This window comes from Ascidia mentula, chromosome 1 (assembly GCF_947561715.1).
Source record: "Ascidia mentula chromosome 1, kaAscMent1.1, whole genome shotgun sequence".
NCBI lineage: Eukaryota > Metazoa > Chordata > Ascidiacea > Phlebobranchia > Ascidiidae > Ascidia > Ascidia mentula.
In genome coordinates this window covers 14,797,221-14,818,837 of record NC_138566.1, presented here as the reverse complement: position 1 = coordinate 14,818,837, position 21,617 = coordinate 14,797,221, and the positions used below count along the sequence as shown (strand labels likewise).

The following is a 21,617-nucleotide window of genomic DNA, read 5'->3' as shown; positions in this document are numbered from 1 at the left end:
ACAACCCAAACCACACCATCTGTTTTCCTGTCGTTGGCGCATGTGCGAAAACAACAACGCTTCAAGATTTCAAATCCATCTTTATTACAGCAATGTCCAATGGCCAGGCTTTTAGTTTACATTGAAAAAATTATTCTATTTCATTGTTTATATACATCAGTAGTTGTCACTTCATTGCATGTTTCAAGTGTTATATGGCAAAACAGCAATTTAGATTTTTTACGTACTCCTCACTATTGTGTTCATGACCGTCAGCATTGTCGAAGCAAAATTAGTGTTTTATTTTTTTATTCAACTGCCTCGTGTTTGTTTTCAAAATTGTTTTTACCTGACACTTCTATTGCATTTTTAAGGTACTGCTGCATAATTGTGAGATTTTTGTGCCACTGCTACTTACCACTGTACATTTATGCACTCACTTTTCTTCATTTACACTACATGCTGTCTTTCACACTTTTCTATTCCATTATCTGTTCGCAATACAATGGGGAAAAAATTCGATTTGTATCCTAGAAAAACCACCTCTTTTAGATTGTAGTAGTGCAGTACGCTAGTGAGACAATGTAATTTGAAAATTAACATACTTGCACTAACAACAAAGTTCAATATACTGAAGTACAAACATGCATAAATGGCTGTGTACTTTGACTTTTTATTCTTTTGCAACCTCCATTATCCCTTTGTACATATATCATTGCACACCACTTGAAATTTATCTTGTAAGACTGCATTTATCATGTTTCCACCATACCTTTCTGGCATTAAGTAAAGTAAATTTGGGCGACCAGCTATAACATTGTGTCTTGATTTTCGTATTCGATGACAATTCCAGTGGGTGAAGACCTTTAAACTCGAGATCACCAAAAAAGTTTCACCACCAAGAAGTGCGAAACTTGCACAATGTTGACCACCAACTGTCAATTCTCTGATTCCTTGGTGAAGGAACGTGTCGATGTGCATTGATACTGTTTCTGAAAAAGCACTGTGCTGCTGCCAATATTCCATTTTCTGTGCCCAAATCAAACACAATTTGCACTGGACAACCTTGTACATGTGCGATGTACAACAGTTCTAAGGTACATGGAAGCTATAGTGTGTGGGCATTTATTGGAGCGTATAACATGAAGCCATAGGACCTTACGACTAAAACCATCAATGGCTGCATATATGGAAAAACCAAATGGCTTTAATTTGTCATAACTATCTATATGCCAGGCATTATTGGGCCCTGGATTGTTATACTCTCTGCGCTTCAGACGATGGCCCCTCCTGAGTTCACAGCCATCAGGATCAATTTTATTCAAAACTTCTGCAACAAAGGATCTTGGAACTCTCAAACCCTCCATCTCCAAACCATACCACACAGAACGGTACCCCCCACATGAAGATGGACCTTCTATAATTTCTTTGATTCGTTTTTCAGCATCATTTATAATATTCGGATCTTTTTGCCAAGCACCACGTCTATGCAGCCCCATTTCTTGTGAGCATCTTTTCAGAGAGTTCATATCCTAGTTGAAAGTAGTGGGTGATGAGGTGTGTTTCATCAAAGGTGGTCCCTGCAAGGAAAAATTGTATTGTCCAAACCGAAATAACAAAATTGCAATGAATGTAGGCCAACTGGAAATACACAATACAAACACACTTACCATGGCCACAAAATGAATGATCAAGTCCCACATAGTGATCACAATTTAAACAATTCATTCAGTTGAACCATAGAATACTAAAACATGGAATGGAAACTCTTTTCGTCACGCATGAGTAACACTTTACGCAAAATGAAAAATGCATTCGGTTAAATGCGATTTTGGCGTCTAAGTTAATGTAACCACAAGAATTTATTTAAATGTAATTCAAGTAGTTTCATCCTTAATCTTTTGAAATATGTGGATGATTTTAATTATGACGCGCTATAATGCACTTTTTGACCGTGTGTTACAAGTCACCTTACAGACTAACGTAAGACATGTAATTACGTCATACAAGTGATGACGTAATGTTTTAGATTTGCATACGAACAAAACAGTCTGACCCAGAGGTCACATATTTGCAGTCATTATTGGGTATGTATCAAAATGTTTCATAACTCCGCTTTTTGTAAAGACATATGTTGGACAGATAGTGCAGTACTACATGAAGTAGTTTTTGGCCAAAAATGTCAGATTGTAGCCTGTGTAAACCAGATGAAATGGGGCCAAATTTTGCTGCTTAATTTTAAAGATTGTATTTACTTGGTGGTAACTTGTAACTATCTAAAAAATATTGACATAATTAAATAAATTCTTGTGTCATTTTTTATATTCCATTGGTTCTGAGCATGCCACATATGAGCTGATGCTCTGTGAATAGCAATACATTTTCCTCACACATCACTGAGTTTTCTATTTGATTTCATTGTAAATATATGGTTGTATATTGGCTTTTTTGTCTGAAAGTTCGACCTTAAGTGTTGATTAGTCTAATATCCCTGAGAAGAAAACAAATCAAATTGGATGGAAATCATTTTTGTCAAACTATTGCATGACACAGTTGAAAATATGTAATGTTTTGTTGAACTAAACATAATTGCCTTTTGTTTCAGCCAAATTGGACATTTATATGTTAAAAATACCCTTTTTCACTGGTCATTTTTTTTCTTTGCAGATTAGTTTTAAGTAAAACACAACAGAATTTGATCTTCTGAGAGAAACATGTCATGTTGAAGAAAAAGATGAAAGTTTTCAGAATTTGCTCATATGCAAACACTTTCATACAAGTTATAGTTGGTTTATATTGGAAGTATTCCCACTGTCCTTGAGTATTTGCAAGCAATCAACATATATTATGTCAAGGCTTAACTTTTTTAAACCCATATTATGCACAAAAATGTTGTTTTGTGTTGGACTTTACTGGCAACATTTGCACTCAGCAGTATGAACATGGTGTTGGCTAGGTATTTCCTGATTTTAATAATTTGGTTCATTATAATATCTTCCTCTCCATCTTCATCAAGATACAGGAATCGCAGAAAAAAGCAGCCATACTATCGTTTGTCAACTGTTTGTCAAATGCCCTGTTTTTGCAAAATAAATATTCCCAAACAACCGCATTACTGTGTGCAGAGATACTGTCCTAGAAACATAATTAGCAATTAGTTGATTTTACATAACAAGCATAGTAGTTGATAATATTACTCGATTTAGCCTCCCACTGCTTGCAAACAGCAAAAGCGCGCAATTATTTGTTCATATTTTGACCCAAAAGGCAAATCGCCGTAAAAAATGATGTGACACGATTTATTCAAAATCATCCACATATTTCAAAAGACGAGGGACCAAATTTCTTGTTTCTTAAAAAAAGTTTTAAATTTTGTTCTATTTAATGGGTTTTTAAGCCCCTTAAAAAACACCAAAATCGCATTTAACCCAATGCATTTTTAATTTCGCGTAAAGTGTTACTCATGCGCGCACTTTCAGCGGAGTTTCCATTCCATGTTTTAGTATTCTATGGTTGAACAGTCCCTGCCAACAACTGGAGTAGGTAAATGCTTACTTAGCTGATATAGTCAGAACCTGGCCTGTCTATGGTGGCCCACCCCCAAAAAACAACAATGGACATAAATACAAAATGAAAAATGATTTGCAAATGAAAAATAAATTGTAAATATCCAATTGCAAATGAAAAGTAATTCGCTAACAAACAGTAATTTGCAAACAAAAATCAAATTGCAAATGAAAAGTAATTTGCAAACGCAATGTGATTTGAATTTTTTTTTCGCTGTCTCGACGTGGCCGAGACGTGCCAGTGCCAAGTGTTTCCCAACTCAAAACCCTCACTTGCCGTCCCTTAAAGTCAAACAAGTGGGAAGTTTATTAAATGCGATATTTATTTGAACGAGCAGTGATAGCTATTAAAGTTAAAATATGCAATTTAACAATTATTTATAATGTTTTTGTGCTGACTGTGCCTTAACCTAAAGTTAAAATAATTTGGAAACACGATATGGTCCAGTGCGTGTTACGCGCGAAGGTTATTTCTTGATTTTTCTACATCATCGTATGTATTTATTTTTTCTTCTGCTTGCAGAGGCGGTCGAAGGATCCCGAAAATAAGGCACCAAAGGGTAATTACGCACAGATTGTGGAAAAAAAATGTTTAACAGTACAAAGATGTAGCCCTGAAGTTTCGGGAAAAGCCCAAAAATATTCCAAGATTGGAGCTCGGGAATTTGTTCCTTACTTGTTCGACGAAATCACCATTGAAAACATTAAAGAGGCTTGTAACAGACATTTTTCCTTTGAAGATCAAGGTTTGACTTGTGACATTTTAGCTGGAGAGCAAGGTCCTTCATGTATATTGTTGAATCAACTTCCTAATTTTCGAGTTCTACACATAAGAGCAATTTGCAAGCAAACAAAGTTGTCCTGCAATGATGATGATGACAGTGTAGAGTTACCAAGCATGAAAAGAAGGAAAATAGTAAGTGGGGCTACAAATAACCCTAAACCATGTGTGAAAAGTGAATATATCATTCCAAAAAGCCTCTCAGTATTAGATATGATAAAATTAGGTTGTGCAATGGAAGCAACCACCACTAGAATTAAACTTTCAGAATTCCATATTTCCAATTTCATGTGGAGTACCGAAAAGGAAGTTGATATTCAAGTTGAAAAAAATAGTTTTAGTGAAGGTGGCTTCAGAAAAGCTTTTAAAGTTCATTCTCCAAGTGACATTTTGCCCGGAACTTGGGTTTTAAAAAGTATCTGCCTGCCACTATAGAAGCAATAAAGGAAACAAATCAAACTCCTGAAGAACACACTCGTAAGATTGTGCAGTCCCATATGCTAGCAGCGAATTTTGCAGCACAACTTGCTCAAACAGTAAAAGGCTTGCCGACTTGTAGTTTTGGATACGTGCCATCATACACAAAAATTTTCTTGAGCAGTTTGTCACTTTGGAAGCTGTATGTGGCAACAAGCAATTAATTGCCTGCCAAAAAGCTTGCAGCTTAGCTCATTACAGCTATCAACAGTCTGGTCAGCAGCTTCTTTTGACTGACATTCAAGGTGGAACACTAGTGTACACTGACCCAGAGATTGCATCACTTGAACAAACAGATGAAAATGGAGCTTGTTTGTTTTGCACTGGAAACTTATCGAAAGTAGCAATTTCAAATTTTATAGATCAGCAGGAGTGTAATGATTTTTGTAGGCTCCTAAATTTGTAAAATGATTCTTCGATTTGTCTTCACTTTTTGTTGTAGCATTTACAATTATCATGGAACTTCTTTGTACTCACTCACTGTATGTAAAGTAAATCCTGCCATCTTAACTGTGAAGTGTGATTAGTTAGTTTGGTATTAGCTTGTATTTTTACCTCACATGACAGCATATTTGTTGGTACAACACAACTATAAATGTAGTACTTTACTTTTTGCCTGTAAGTGACCTTGCATAACACCACTGCCTCATTGTGTACATTATTCATTGTCTAAAGACTTTATTTATCCTAGTTTGTAGCATGTTCCCTTTCTTGCTATTCCATTATCAACCAAGAAGCCCAACTTCAATGTTATACCCAATTACCCATGTAAATATATTTTGTACTTGCATGTTTCAGACCAACTTATGCAATATATTATTCAATGTTCACTCTCTCATTTCAACGAATTAAATCATGTCATTCCTTCAACCCATTGGTCTGTTAGTGGTACAATATGATCTGATACTCGCAATATGAGTTAGGCAATACTATATTAGCACAGTCAGTTGATGGAGACAATAACCACTGGACATATTAAAAAAAACACTGTTGGTAGCAAATAACTCATTCTAGTTCAATGCAACCTTGTACAAAGTTTAAAAACACAAAGGATCTCTGTTTAAATGAGAAACAATCTTTTCCTTCAAGAATAAGTATGCATCTGTGCAATCTGACGCATGCAACTTTTCAGGATTGGGTATGTAAGTTTGTAGTAAATCCTGCTGGCGGGAAAGTAAATATTCTGTAGGAACATCCAGTACTCCTGATAACTCAGCAACTTCTTTTAGTTGTTGTTCACTTACAGTCAAGCCTGCAGATAGTTCCTTGTGGATTTGGATATATATAAGGAAATCCAAAACATTGATTGTTGCCTTACCACATTTTTCAAGCCCGTATTTTTCCGGAAAGTTATAAATGTGATCAGGAACACCATCAGGGAGATAAGTGTCTTTTTGGTTCCATTTCCTTTTTTAAGACAGGTATATACACAAATGCAAGTACATCTCTGTTAACAGTGTCATAAACAAAAACAACCACGAATATCATTACCTATCCAAAGCCATTTCAGGGTTGTAATGACCCCTATCCTTCAAATACACTTTTGAAATATTTTTCAAGTCTCTCATGCAATTCTTTCCACCATCTCTCAATCTGTCATTAAATATTTTCACCTGATTGGAAGTTGATTTTCCATAAATGACAGTGGTACTTGCATCACTAATGTCACCATGAAAATTTCTTAGATATGCATGCATTGTTGCCATTATACCAGTCTCTGTACCTTTGTCAAGTATAATATATGATGACATAGTTCTTGTTTCATACAAATAATCCAAATATGGGTCACAATTATCAGTCCACACTCTGAGCCACAAAATTCTTCGACTTGCTGTGTCAATACAGCCATACACAGCTAAAGGAAAAGTGCTTCTTTGAAATCCCATTAAATCAGATCCTTTGCTTGTAAAATAACCTTTTTTTGTTTCTCTTCTTGCGTTACATGGATTCCTGGCTTGAAGACCTTCAGGATCTAATTCAGACATGGCAGCATACACTAAATGCACATTCATTCCATGGCTCTATAACCCAAACAATTTCCTGGGCCATTTAGTTCCATATTTACGGCTGTCACTACTTCATGTACACCAACTGAATGATCGGTGTAAGAAATGTCAAAATGCTTGAGTCTGCGACATAGCTCCAAGCATATCGAGGAAAATCTCGTTTCACAAAATCTAGAATTTCTTCTCTTTTGATAGATTTTCTCACATAATCCTGCAACGTTTTTGCCAACACCGCGTTGTCTTTCCAATCATAATCTTGCGAAGACATTGTCAATTTTCCTTAATGACAGATAACCCGCAACATTAGTAAATCGTCAATAACTATATGTTTTGTGTTTTCCAATATAACTGTGTCAAAGCGGTCAAAGTTTAAGCCCGACGCAACCGACCATAACGCGCGATAGTGTTTTCAAACTATTTTAGTCACAGACATCGTGAAGCTTTATTACTAAACGTTAAATTGTATATTTTCACTTATCAATCTTCTTTAACTTTAAATAAATATGACATTAAATACATTTTAAATTTTGTTGACTTTAGGGAAAAAGTGCAAGTGAGTGTTTTGCTTTGGGAAACATTTCTGGCACTGGCACGTCTCGGCCACGTCGAGACAGCGAAAAAAAAATTCAAATCACTTTGCGTTTTGCGAATTACTTTTCATTTGCAATTGGATTATTATTTGCAAATTAATTTTTGTTTGCAAATCATTTCTCATTTCATTTTGATGTCCATTGTTGATTTTTTGGGTGGCACTCATAGGCCACCATACCTGTCACTACATTTTGCGAAGTAAATATATCTCGAAACTCAAAACTTTGGATCTTCTAGTCTTGTCACGCCAACTGGACAATTCCAGCCATGCAAAGACAAAGATGAAACATTCACATCTATAACCATACAAAAGGTAAACTTAAGGAGTTTCAAATTGTAAACCAATTCACAAACTTAATCCACCCCTGGGACTAAGCTATTACTTCTTTCAATCAAAAATAACACCACCTTTCTGCAAGTATGATACACAAATATATTGGATGTTTTTACAAAAGTTTTCTTTATCACTGTGAAGTTCTTGTTTGCATCCCAAGACAACTTGGTCAAACTTTCAGTGTATAATTTTTCTAATAGACTGCCTTGAGAGTGGTGGCTTAAGGGATGGTCTTGCTCCATATTTAAAAATAAGTTTGGTTCCCTTTGTGATACAAAATTTTACTCAGTACTATCAGTTGGTGTTATGATTAAATCAATATAACGTTCGCTTCCTTATGTAGCATTTCCTTGATGTTGTCGCCTGCTTGCGAATCCCACATCGCCAACAGAAAATTAGTTAAAGATTTTCTGTGCTCACGTTCTTCCGTTATCGCGAAATTTAGCCGTCGCACGCCTAAAAAAATCCGAACTGATCCTACACTGTAAATGCGTGGATTTTAATTTTCACCTTTTCTAATCGACCCATATAGGTGATTTACTCAACCTTTGCATATGGTGGATTTGCATATGGTGGATTTGCTTTTCCACCTTTCCTGTGGGTAGTTTGGTGTTTCCACCTCGACTTCATTTGTAATTTTCCAGGTTGATCTTTTGGCATAAACGTGCTGTATTTTTACGACGTTTCGTCTGCCATGCGGCGAGACTTCATCAGGTTTCAAACTCATCCATATCTACAATTAGTGATGCACCGAAACAGGATTTTTTTTATTTGGCAAAAGCATTTGGTGGATTGGATCTAATCTTACCATACAGCCTTTTTGGGCATCTAAATGATGATCTCGACTACTATATCAACTGCTCAAAGTTGACTTTCATCATTGCGGTGACAAAATAAAACGAACACATTCGTACAGTTTGAACGATAATTCCAATCTGCACACCGGTTTCGGCCGAATAAATTTGGCAAACCGAACTTTCGGTGCATCTATAATATAAGGCACTTTTTGTACCCTAGTTTTACGCAAAATACCATGCAATACTGATAAAGGGCATTGCTATGTTTTGCACATTTGCAACATATCCAGCGAAAAGGGACAGGGTCCTGTTTCCATTGGAAGGCCTGTTCTAATGAGTTGAGGTCTTTTATGATATACCCATTCACATGTACATTAATTGTGTTGCTGTAGGAGTTATGGAGAAGTAAAATCCTGCAAAAATGTTGAAGTTTTAAACTACTCAACAAAAAAAAGTGTTTATGGAATAGCCGCCGTTTAACATCCAAGTGTACACCACCCCAAACGATTCTCCTTGTGTTAGACCATCTGGAGAAATTTTGCGAGCATACTGCACCTGTACAGGAAAGTTGTTTGGGTAGTCCTAATTTTGTCTTTTTAATAATCAATGATAGAATGTTAGTGAAGGAACTAGCTTGCAGCATTCGCATTCCGACGGATGCTGATCATTCAGGTCATGTCGTAAGGGAAGTATGTACAAATTTAAATTGCTGTGTAATTGAACACCAAAAATAGTATCTACCTTCCAATAATAAAGGCTGCAGGATTTCTACAACCTATTGATCAAAGGTTAATTGCAAAAATTGATGAACTGGTCACCGAAGGAGTAAACAGTATTGAGGAAATTTTGAGAGGCCTTTGAACATTATGAGCCCATGAACTCTTCAGAAATGAAGATGGACCCGCCCTTTCAGATAGGAGAAAAGGATGTGCGAAACCACTTCTATCGAGCTTTTTCAAAATACAGGTTGGCAAAAAGTGGTGATTCAAATGATAAGATATATTTCCGTCCTTACATTGCTGGCAAGGAACCTGATGTTGTTGATAATGGGTAATCAGCAACAGTAAATAAATCAGAACAAACTATGTTGTTTGTGCACCAGTTTGCCTGGCAACTCAATTTATTGATTCGTTATGGGCAAGATATTTGTTTACTTGATGCTACCTACAAAACATCCAAGTATGCCCTTCCTTTATTTTTTCTTTGTGTGAAAACAAATGTAGGTTACCAAGTTGTGGCCAGCGACAATTGGACATTGAGGAGGTACTGTTCATTTCAAAAACTTGGGCACCTTCTTGGAATCCAAACTATTTTATGGTTGATGAATGTGATGCTGAAATACATCCAATTGGCAGTGTTTTTGCAAAGATGGGTCAGAAAGTCTGACAACACAAGGACGAAGTGCTTGCACTAATGAGAAATGTTGCAAGTGCAGAATGTGTAGAAGGCTACGAAAAAGCATTACAGTTGCTACAGTCCAGCTTCCACTGGAAAAATAATGTAAAACTGCAGAAGTACTTCAGTAATATTTAATAAGAAAAAAATGTATGTATAGGCAGAGAAATAAAATATAGGGTAAATCATAACTGTATTTCAGCGATGGTTGTGGTTGCATCGAGCCGATCAGTTAAAGGTTCTCATTCGGACAAACAATGGTGTGGAGAGACAAAATGCCATGTCAAATTTAGGACTGACAAGTCCCTGCCTGGCCTAATTACTAATTTACAGAAGGAATTTTTGCCGAACGGTTGGAAGAAGTAAGTTAGTTATTGTGTTTTATCAGTAGTGCTTTACAAGAGCTCAATGACAAGATACAAACAAGAAAACTTGCGGTCATTAAGCAATTACAGAAGTCACAATGAAAACATTCCCACCTATCTACAAAATCGACCAAAAAAGATGGTGCAACATTGTATCAAACGAATAGGAGACAATGTGTTTACTGTAGTGAGCAGTTCCACATGTGAAGTGTATACTGTAAAACTGGGTAGTGGTAGTGAATTTCCAAAATGCACATGCATTTATTTTACACTAAATTTTGTACCATGCAAGCACATGTTTGCAGATGTTGGTTGGTATAGCCTAACAGAGTGGTACCACAGCTCAGTGTACATGGTTTTGGATCAAATCTCTCCAGGAAACGTTTGTCATGATACACATGTTGAAGAAATTGTTGACTCACCAACAACATTAAAAATACCTCCTGTCAACAGTACTTTACAAGTAATAAGCAATGTGGAGCCAATAATATGAATTTGTGTATAAGCTGCAGACAGATGGCCACTGTTTCGACCTAAAAGGTCTCATCAGTGCAGCTGCTGTGACTTTCAGACGACTTTGCTGACCTTCACAAGTAAATTCAGAAAAAGACACTAAAAGTTGCAAACAAACGCATCGGAAATTTGTTGACCTGATTAAATTTTTGTCAGATGATGTGACTACAGAGAAGGTATTGGCAAAAGGGTGTTCAAGCAATTATTTCTGAATTTTCCAAGGCATGTTCCATTGATGCCGGATTGAGAATAGCACAATCACCAAAATTGACATCTTTGAGAAGAAAAAGAAAAGTACCGACACCTTTACAAGGTTCTCATGATGAACTACCGCGTAAGCGGCCCAAACCAAATCCTTTGGCTCTCGTTTTGGAAAGTATGCAAATATGATGCAACCGTTGCACCAAGTTACCACACTCTTTCCGATGTGTAAACAATGCAAAGACAAACAACTAAAAGTTTCAAAAGTCCTCTTTTTGCAATGCACGTATCATGAAGGAGCCTCAGTGTTCTGAAACCAGCAGAAATCCGGGCACACCTGGCTTCATTAAAATTTATAATCCCATAAAAATAGCTTTGCAGAATGGACCTCATTCAAGCTCCTTATTGGAATTGAAATCACTTGATGACAAATTGCCTGCAGATGAAGTTTGTGTTTTGCAAAAGTATGACAGCCGATTTCATATTGGTTGGCTTTATGATGAAATTATCAACAGCTACCTATGGCTATTAACTTGCATGTTTGAACACACCATATATGCATGTTCAACTGTAGCTCGAGCATTACAAAGAAGAGTGTCAATAACAAACATTTGGAAGGGTGTTAATGTACAGCAAAAACGGCTGATTTTTATACCCTGTAACCCTTCTGGTGGTCATTGGGTACTTTTAGTTGTTCATATTGAAAGAAAAACTCTACATTGATCCAATGTCAATGCCCTGCAAGAAAACAGACCATTATGTTTCCACTGCACGAAAGATGGTTAATTATCTATTAACTGTCAAGTTTGGTTGGAAAATTGCTTCCGTGGTGACTCCAGAAAGAGAACAGCAGCCAGATGGACCCAGTTGTGGAGTTATGATTTGCATGTATGCAAAATGGCTAGCATCAGGACAATGCTTACAACAATTTGGTTCTGTTAAAGGGTACCGAGTGCAAATCTTAAACTTCATTGCTCGCAAATGCCTTACTAATACAACAAACAAGGAAGTGTGCAAGTCATGCAAAGATAAAGGTGACGACTCTTCGGAAGTTGTCGGGATTGAATGCACTCGATACAAACAATGCTTTCATTTAAAGTGTGTTAACTATTTACTAGAATATGCAAAGGAAGATAAATTCTTTGTTTGTCCAATGTAAATACGCATATTTTTTAAATGCAAGGGCAAAGGCATAGTTGAACGCAAGTGTGGTCAACCAACGAAGATAGTCGGAACGTTCTGCACAAGGATGAGGTTTATGACAAAATTAAACTTCCCTTGTGTATGAATGTGGTTGACCGTTAAGCCATTACATTGTGATGTGCCTGATGCTTGCTGAAACCTTAACTTGCTGAGCCCGAACCTTGTAACAAACAGTTCATGAAAGACCCAGTTTGATATGGCTCCCTCAGCCGTGGTTGGAAATCCTGTGCAAACATAGACTGATTAACACTAACACCTTTTTTATGACTTGCAACTTCAGTGCATTAAATTTTTTTATTCCTTCTTTCCATTTTTCTGTGAAACAATAAAAAAGCTTTAGCAACAGTGTGTGCATCTAGTCGCAGGATATTTGTTGTACTTACAACGGTCTGATCATCCTAAATTTGACATACTTCTGCATATTTCGCAGAAATCCTTGGCTAATTTTCAACAACATTAACACATTTTAGTATAAAGAGTATTGTTATTGGATGCAAAGTTTAGTTACAGTGCATATGTACTGAGACTGGGTCATTTTATACTTACAACATGTCTTTTAACTTCAAGACAATATATACTCACATTGTCCTCCTTTGGTACTTGCCTCTGAAACAAAACATATTAAATTAAAACTGATACACCATGATAGATTATTGTACGACAATATATACTCACATTGTCCTCCTTCTGTACTTGCCTCTGAAACAGGAACAAAACATATTAAACTAAAACTGATACACAACGTTAGATCAGTATGAGACAATATATACTCACATTATCTTCCTTTGTATTTGCCTCTGAAGCAGGAACAAAACATATTAAATTAAAACTGATACACAACGTTAGATTAGTATAAGATAATATATACTGATATTGTCCTCTTTTTGTATTTGTCTCCAAAACATATTAAATTAAAACGGAGGTATTTATCAAGCCAATGGAATACCATTGTTACGACCGCTTGTGCGCAGCCTGGTCCTGCGCTGTCGTCCCACTAGGCAAAAACGCGCCCACCCAACTTTATAACCAACAGGACCGAGTTTACAAATTGTATCTACGTTAATCATTAACATTTTAAATTTTCAAGACTCGGAAATTATGTCGCCGAATCAAAGCACTTCACAAGTTCAAAACACATGAAAAACTAAACGTACCAACCCAGGTCTGTATTAGCCTGCGGCTAGTGGTTTCATCAACGTTCAATTCACAATATATTATAACGTCTTAACCCTTATTTCGACTATAAACCAGATAAAATTTAGTTAGCTCTTTACCAGCAAAAGTCTAACAGCAGTACAATTTCGCCTGCCACATGCGCGGATAAATACAAAACACGGTGAAAGGTAAAATCAGCCAAGCGTTAAATTCTCGCTGTAACAACCATGTTAGATTAGTGTAAGAGAATATTGCCTCTGAAACAGAAACAAAACTTATTGGCATTTAATAGGCAAATCCTTCACAATAAGATTAAATACTTGGCCCTTTAACAGTATGTAAAGTTTTACTTATCAACTAACAAAAACCTTATTTACAGTATGAGTAGTAAGCAATTACATATGCCTGGCAGCATCAGTAACAATTAAAAAAAATGCTTTCCCAGATAACTTGATGTGTGACACTACTTACTTAGCTTTTTTGGGAATTCTGTCTTCTCTAAATTAAAGGAACCTTGTGTTAGTTGGTAAGTTGTGAATGGAATTGTGTAAAAAAAAATACAATATGTATGCAAAAAATCTCACGCTTGCAGCCGTTGAAATTCTTCCAACGGAAGAGTCACACCACCACCGAATTAATACTATGGCAGTTGATTTCCATCTTTAAATTTATAAAAACAATAATAAATAAAAGCATGCCATTACAAACAAGGTTAGATAGATAAAACTAAACAAACAAATGCATTCGCACGCTGCAACTGTTTTAAAATTAATTATGTTATTTTACATTGATATTACATGTGTTTGAACAGCTGATGATTGCTTTGTTCAATTAACGTTTTTCTATGTTTCCGAGATTTCTATGGAATTTGCATATCTCGACTAATTCTGGTGACGGTTCTTTAGCATCTACCTATCATCCAGATTGGAAAGTTTGCAAACTGCGCGGAGGATTTTTTTCTGTGGATGGTAATTGCGCGGACTAACGATTTTTTTGCGCGGATTGTAGTAGATTTTTTTAGTAGACTGTGCCTTTAGTAACAACTCTGAATGTATTTTTAAGAACCGAATCATAATATTTCAATGTTATAAGCGTTTACTTCAATGAAATTGCACTTTTCACAGATGATCATATAGGTTGGAGTCCCGTGTTCACAGCTTTTTGCTCTGGGAACTTTCACAACGTACAACTTAACAAAACGATTTGCCACAAACAACTGTAAAGCAAAAACAAGCGTTTCAAAACGTTTTAACTTTATTTACACTTCATTTGTAACTTGCCAGTTACTTGGGTTCCTCATTTTTTTGTCGTGTAACCACTTTAGAAGCAGCGCCATGCCTATGTTTGCTCCGACGATCTTTCGATATGGGAATGAAGTGCCTTCTTATCCCATGTTTCTTGCTGCCTTCAACATAAAGTGTAGCCATCTCGAACAAAGCCTAGTCACACTGGATTGCATGGGGCAGAGACCAATCAACGATTGTTCTGTTCTTCAGAACTTCAAAACTTTGTTGCCCATCCATTTCCTGTTTTTGCATACATAATATCAAAAACCAAGCAAAATTCCTCGCCAATTTTCGTGTATAGCTCGGGGTCGGTGTATATAGTGTTACGGAATTATTTCGGCAGCTTTGCAATTAAGCGGTTAGATGTTTTTGGGTGGCGATGTTATCCCCCAATTAACCCTTCTACCTAATTCGGTACTTTACACAAAACTGTCTCCCTAATTCTGATACTGTCCAGAACCCTCCAATAACGGTTCACCACAAAGCCAAAGTAACCCAGGCTGATTTAACTTATTGGACGTCGTGTTCAACTATAAAACGAATAAAAACAATACAAAACGCCACCGGCCAAGATCTCGACCGCGCCTTCCCGACACGCGGAAAAAGAGGAGAAACGAAGGTAATAAAATAGTGTGGTGAAAGTAAGTGAAGTGCGAGACTTAAAAGCAATGTACGTGGGTAAACTTTCTTTCGTTAAAGGCAGTAATGAACGATCTTCCATCATCGAAAGAAACTTTGAAGACCTCCGCTTGTGTGAACGTTTTAGGAACAAAGGAAGAAAACTCAAGCAACCGAGTTGTAGAAACATCAATTTTAGAAAATGGCTCTTGGCTTGGGTCACAATCTTCCGTCTTGATGTGATCAAACATTACTGCAAATGAGTTTGAAACATATTCCCCCAAACTACATCAAGTAAAGTTGACTTTAACCTCCAATATACGCCAAGCTCCAAATTTTCATCACGAACATGTGGTAATTGGGCCACAAAATTAACACATTTTTCGAATTCGGACAACCCAAAAGATGCAAGCTTTCGCTTATTAACAGGATGATTTTGACAATAAATTTAACAAATCTTTTAAGGGCTTGACTAAAATCCTGACTGCCTGACTTCAGCACCAGTGTTTCCAAACAAAATTCAGGAAAAGTAGCCATGCAATCTGTGCGTTGCAATTGCCTGACTTTCGTGATTGTGTGTTGGATTCGCAGAACACTCTCATCTTCAGACTTTCTGTAGGTCTTTTAAGGGTCTAAGTAACAGCGCAAATACTCCCAATCACACAAAAGCTGCGCAATTCCTGTACTAAAACAAAAGTCATGCATTTAAAATACAAACGTATGCAAGTCAGGCAATTGCAACGCATATTCACGAAAACCAGGCAATTGCAACACATAATCACGAAAGTCAGGCAATCAGGCGACTTTTCCTAAAAATAGTTTTGGAAACACTGCTGTTGAAGTCAGGCAGTCAGGATTTTAGTCAAACCGCTCTTTAACCGCTTGAGGTCTTCGAAGCAATCTTTTCTGTCACGAGCCTCCCAGTTAATTGGTTGCCCAGGTTTAACATGACCCACAACTAGCCAGCCTTCAACCAGATCACAGCTGCCATACTTTAGTTTAATACTTTGCTAGCAATGGGCATGTTGACAATGAAAATCTCTCTGCCTCCAATGCTGCGCTAAACTGCTGCATTGATGTGTCAACTTCCAACCAGGACACCAGTGAGCTTGAGCAGGGGCCAAACATGTCCAATATGCCAAGGAGATCTGTGACAAAATCAGCCCCATATATTATGTAGCCCAATTCCTGTCTATTGTCGTGATCTTTGTAGGCTTCTATGTAGACCTCAAGACTTTCCTGCAGATTTTTCAATGACAAGTAGCTGGAACTTCGAAAGTGTTGTTGGGCAAAAGGGGAAGATACACTGACCACATAACGGGGGCATCTACGCAAACCAGATTATGACGTCACAATCGCATTTAACAATGGACAAGGTTGTGCGTGCGTAAAGTGCGCTGTAGTCTTAAAGCGTCCACTGAACTGTGAATGTTTTGAAGAATATAAAGTGGGTTGGGCCCAGATTTCAGTTATGGTGTAGTCTGGAAGCATTAAATACTCTAATGTGGGTTGGGCCTGGATTTCAGTTATGGTGTAGTCTGGAAGCATTAAATACTCTAATGTGGGTTGGGCCTGGATTTCAGTTATGGTGTAGTCTGGAAGCATTAAATACTCTAATGTGGGTTGGGTCTATATTTCAGTTATGGTGTAGCGTGGAAGCATTAAATACTGTAATGTGGGTTGGTTCTATATTTCAGTTATGGTTACTTTAATTTGGTTTGTTTGTAGTGACCATTTGTATTTATTGTTTATTTAGGTTCTGTTCTGCTAAAAATCGAATTGATTTTGTGCGAAAAGATGTTTTTTTGTGAAAGAAGTTTCAGTCTTTTGAAAGATGTTGTTGACTCTCATGAGTCTCGGCAATTTAGAAACTGTGTGCCAATGCCAAAAAATTTAATAATCTCTGAAGATATTGTTCAACATTAGTAAGATGAAAAACTTTTCTAAATGCTAAAAACTATTTTAATACTTGCTTTAGCATCCTAAATGAAGTGGCATTCGGTGAGAAGGAATTTACATTATCAAATACTCTAGAGAAGGTTAGTTATTACGCTGTGAATATTAAAGAATGGAACTTGCATTGTCACAAATTGGTATGTTCAGGCACATGAACACGTTTTGGTTGTATTATGGAAGTATTTCATTTGTGCTTTTATTTATTAGTGGTATGGATCCAAACATGAAGCAACAAATATGCTGCATCAATTCAAAAAGTCATGTGCACTAACTTTAAAGTCCCCGTTAATTAAATCACACGGTGAGTTGTGTTGTTTGTGGGTGCTTGTTTTCACGATGGTACTGTTTTTTTTTTCGAAACCTCTTTTTACGTTTGAAGATGCATGTAAAAGCTCAGTGCATTGGAATGATGCTGCCATACCATACATTATTACACGTTCAGAGTGCTTTGAATCACTTTGGCATTTTGACCGCCAATCTGAACCAAACAAACTATATCAATATGTAATAACCATCTTTGATGTTTTGGTGTTTGCAAAGTTTGAAGGCTTAGTAAGTATACATTTAAATGTTATTAACTATCATTACATTAATGTCTTGGGCACAGAACAAGCTATCAAAATACAATCTTGAAAAGGCCAGCAAAACAATAAGAGAAAGCCTTAATAGCCAAGGTGCAGATTTACAACAGGAAGAGAGATATTTTGTGAAGAATGAATTCACTTGTTTAAGTAAAATGGTTAGTAAATTGTATAGCTTAACACAATGCTTTGTGCATATGTGTGGTTGTTTACTTTAGCAAAATATAACAGAAGCAGCAAAGGAGAACAGCAAACAAAATTTGCAGGTAATATATAACTGGTAATTGGTGCAGTTTATAAATTTAAGTTTAGAGTAAATCCAACAATTGTTGCAGTGGGCTTGTTCAATGACTCAGGCAAATGATTTAGTTGAGAAATTTGAAATCTCCACATTGACAAAGTTCATTCAGTTCTCGAAGAATTCATTTGGTATGATAAAAAAGGCATGCTTTTTAGCTCAGTTTTATTTATTAAAAGAAAGTTCATCAAGCCATAATTGTATGACAATACAAACTGATATTTTTTTTTTAGATATTTTAAAATGTCGCTTGCATTGAGACAGTACATCCACTCCCTACATCATAGTGCAAACATTCTAAAGATCGCAACAAGATTAAAAATGAAAGGCGTCATGTTGCGCCACCTACCCTACACATGTAAGTGACTTTATGTTTTCTATGATAAAATATTGAAACCCCTTTGATCAGTTGCAAGATCATCCAAATCCTTGCAAAAAACATTTGTGTATTCATGGGACCAAAAATTGTAATTCAGGAAATTATGAAGTTTCCACAGTTTCAGGTAGTTCTTCAACTTGTTTGAATCTAATTTTATTTAGTTGGATATCAATAATTTCTTCTGTAATATGAATAGATAATCTCGAAATGTAAATCTAAAATGGACAAGACAAGTGTTGTTGCAAAAGATTTGCTGCAAAACAATGATAAGCACTTGTTAAAGCAACAAACTTACAGAGTTTGCTTTCCATCTCAGGATGACCACACCGGTCATGTTTTAGGGGAAGTAAGGATGTTATTTAAATTAAATGTTTACTTTTGAACTGTTTATTCACCATATTACATATTTTAAGGCTGCTGGTTTCCTTCAACCTGTTGATCAAAGAATAATTGCCAAAATAGATCAATTGGTTACAGAAGGTGTATGCAGTATTGAGGAAATTCTTAGAAGCCTAAAACATTATGTTGCCCATGAACTTTTTCAAAATGATACCCCACCATCCACTTCAAACAGGAGATTTTATCCAACAAAAAAGGACATTCAAAGTCATTATTACCGAGTATTTTGTAAACACAGATTTGCAAAAATTGATCAAACTAATGTCCAGTGCTTGGTTCCGGCCATTCATTGCTAACATGGAACCTGAAGTAGTTGATGGAGAAACAGCACCAGTCATTCAATCTGAACAAACCATGCTGTTTATCCATCAGTTTGAATGACAGCGTATTCTACGCTACGGCCAAGACATTTGTCTAATGGATGCTACCTACAAGACATCCAAATATGCTCTCCCATTGTTTTTTCTCTGTGTGAAGACAAATGTTGGCTATCAAGTTGTTGCCAGTTTCATTACACAGAATGAAAGACAATTGGACATTGAAGAGGCACTGAAAATATTGAAAGAATGGACTCCTGCATGGCAACCATCATTTTTTATGGTAGATAAATGTGATGCTGAGATCAATGCCATTGAAAGCATTATGTAAAAATAACTATTTTCTAGATGTCCGTGTCCTCATTTGCGATTTTCATCGTGAACAGGCATGGGAAAGATGGGTCAAAAAATCTGAAAACCAAGTAGGTCCAGTCAAGTTCAGTTTGGGAAAACAACCCAAAACTACAAAAATACTTCACAAATATTTGGCTTAAGGATAAACAGGTTTGAGTTTTTACAAAACATATATGTTAAATGTAACTTCTGTTCATGCACGTTTTCTAGCGTTGGATGTGGCTCTATCGAGCAGACCAGTTAAAGGTTTTGATCCGCACCAACAATGGTGTTGAGAGACAAAACCGAGTTTTAAAAGAATGCCATGTGCGATTTCGGACTGATAAGTCGCTTTCTGGCTTAATTACAATTTTGCACCACGAATTTTTGCCAAATGCATATGAGAAGTGAGTGTACCTCCACTAAAACATTTATGGTTATATGCAAGAACATGCAATCAAAATTAATCAATAAATTTTACTTTGAGCAGATACAAACAACAAAACATGAGATCTTCTGGCAATTACAGAAGTTACAACGCTGAGGTTCCCAGCTTTCTTCGAAACCGACCAAGAAAATTGGTAAAACATTGTATAAAACGTATCGGAGAAACTACAAACATTCAGGCTAGTTCTACATGTAGAAAAGGGGACTTGTTCACTGTATTAAGCAGTTCCTCTTCTGAAATATACACCATAAAATTTGGCACCGAAAGAGATTTTCCAAAGTGTACATGTTATGATTTTTTACACAATTTTTTACCATGCAAACACATGTTTGCAATTTTTAACAAGTATGCAGATGTTGGATGGCATAGTCTGCCAGATTGGTACTCCAATTCTGTTTACATGGTTTTGGATCCGGTTGTTGTGAACAAATTGTCAGCTGAAACTGTTTGTGATACTGTGGTCAAAACACAAGACATCAAGAATTCCTCCACAAACCAATCAATTTCTCAACCTGAAAACATTGTAACTGACGACAAAACCTGCGATACTGACAACAAAACCTCAGATCGCAAACAAAGCCATCAAAAGTTTATTGATTTAATGAAGCATTTGATAGACCTTTCATATGATGTCAGTTCCAAGCAGGTTTTGGATGAAGGCATTTCTGATGGCAATGCCATGGTGGCTAAGTTTTCTAAAGCATGTTCATACGATTCTGGGTTTAGAATTACTCAACCTCCAGAACTTAAGTCATTGAAAAGGAAGCGAAAAACAACACCTTCTGAAAATACTGTCCATGATGAGTTGCCCCGCAAGCGACCAAAGCCCAATCCATTTTCATCACAGGTTGGACAATTTGCCAACCTTATGCAGCCGCTGCACCAAGTAACAACTTTGTTTCCTCGATCAAAGAAAAGTGTAAAATTAACAACCCCACAAGCAGCAAAAGCCTGTGACCAACATGAATCTTCTGGTGAGGCTTGTATGGATATTGTTCCGAACAAACACTCAATGATGCAAAAAAACATCACAGCCCATGTTACCGGTTACAAAGCTTCTGGTACAATTTTAAAAAACGGCCCTCATTCAATTTCTTTGTTGGAGTTAAAATCTCTGGATGATGCATTGCCACCAGCTGAAGTTTGCGAGCTTAAAAAGCATGACAGCAGATTTAATGTTGGTTGGCTTTATGATGAAGTCATTAACAGCTACTTGTGGCGATTAACTGGTGTGCACCAACACACACTTTATGTTTGTTCGACAGTGGAAGAAAAGCTTCAATTAAAAAAGTTTGGGAAGGGATGAATTTGCAAGGGAAACAAACACTGTTTATACCTTGGAACTCTTCAGGCTTCCGCTGGGTTTTGCTTGTAGTTGACATCCCTGATCGAAAAATGCTGTACATAGACCCAGTAGCAATGCCTTGTGTAAAAACAGACAGCAATGTTCAAACTGCAAAAGCTATGGTGAATTGTCTAATGGCAACAAAGTTTGGTTGGAAAATTAATACTGTGGAAATACCACACAGAACAAAACAGCCAGATGGATCAAGCTGTGGAGTGATGATATGTATGTATGCGAAATGGCTGGCAACTGGAGAAAAACTTGTGCAAAATGTTTGTACCTACAGCTATAGAC

At 36.6% G+C, this 21,617-nt stretch overlaps 4 pseudogenes; 2 read left to right on the top strand and 2 right to left on the bottom strand.

Moving 5' to 3' along the window:
• Positions 1-672: 672 nt before the first annotated feature.
• Positions 673-1,508, bottom strand: LOC145888263 (uncharacterized; annotated as a pseudogene).
• A 2,476-nt stretch (positions 1,509-3,984) lies between these two features.
• On the top strand, positions 3,985-4,967 carry LOC145888247 (uncharacterized; annotated as a pseudogene).
• An 873-nt stretch (positions 4,968-5,840) lies between these two features.
• Positions 5,841-7,077, bottom strand: LOC145888231 (uncharacterized; annotated as a pseudogene).
• A 10,738-nt stretch (positions 7,078-17,815) lies between these two features.
• Positions 17,816-21,284, top strand: LOC145888215 (uncharacterized; annotated as a pseudogene).
• The last annotated feature ends 333 nt before the right edge of the window (positions 21,285-21,617 follow it).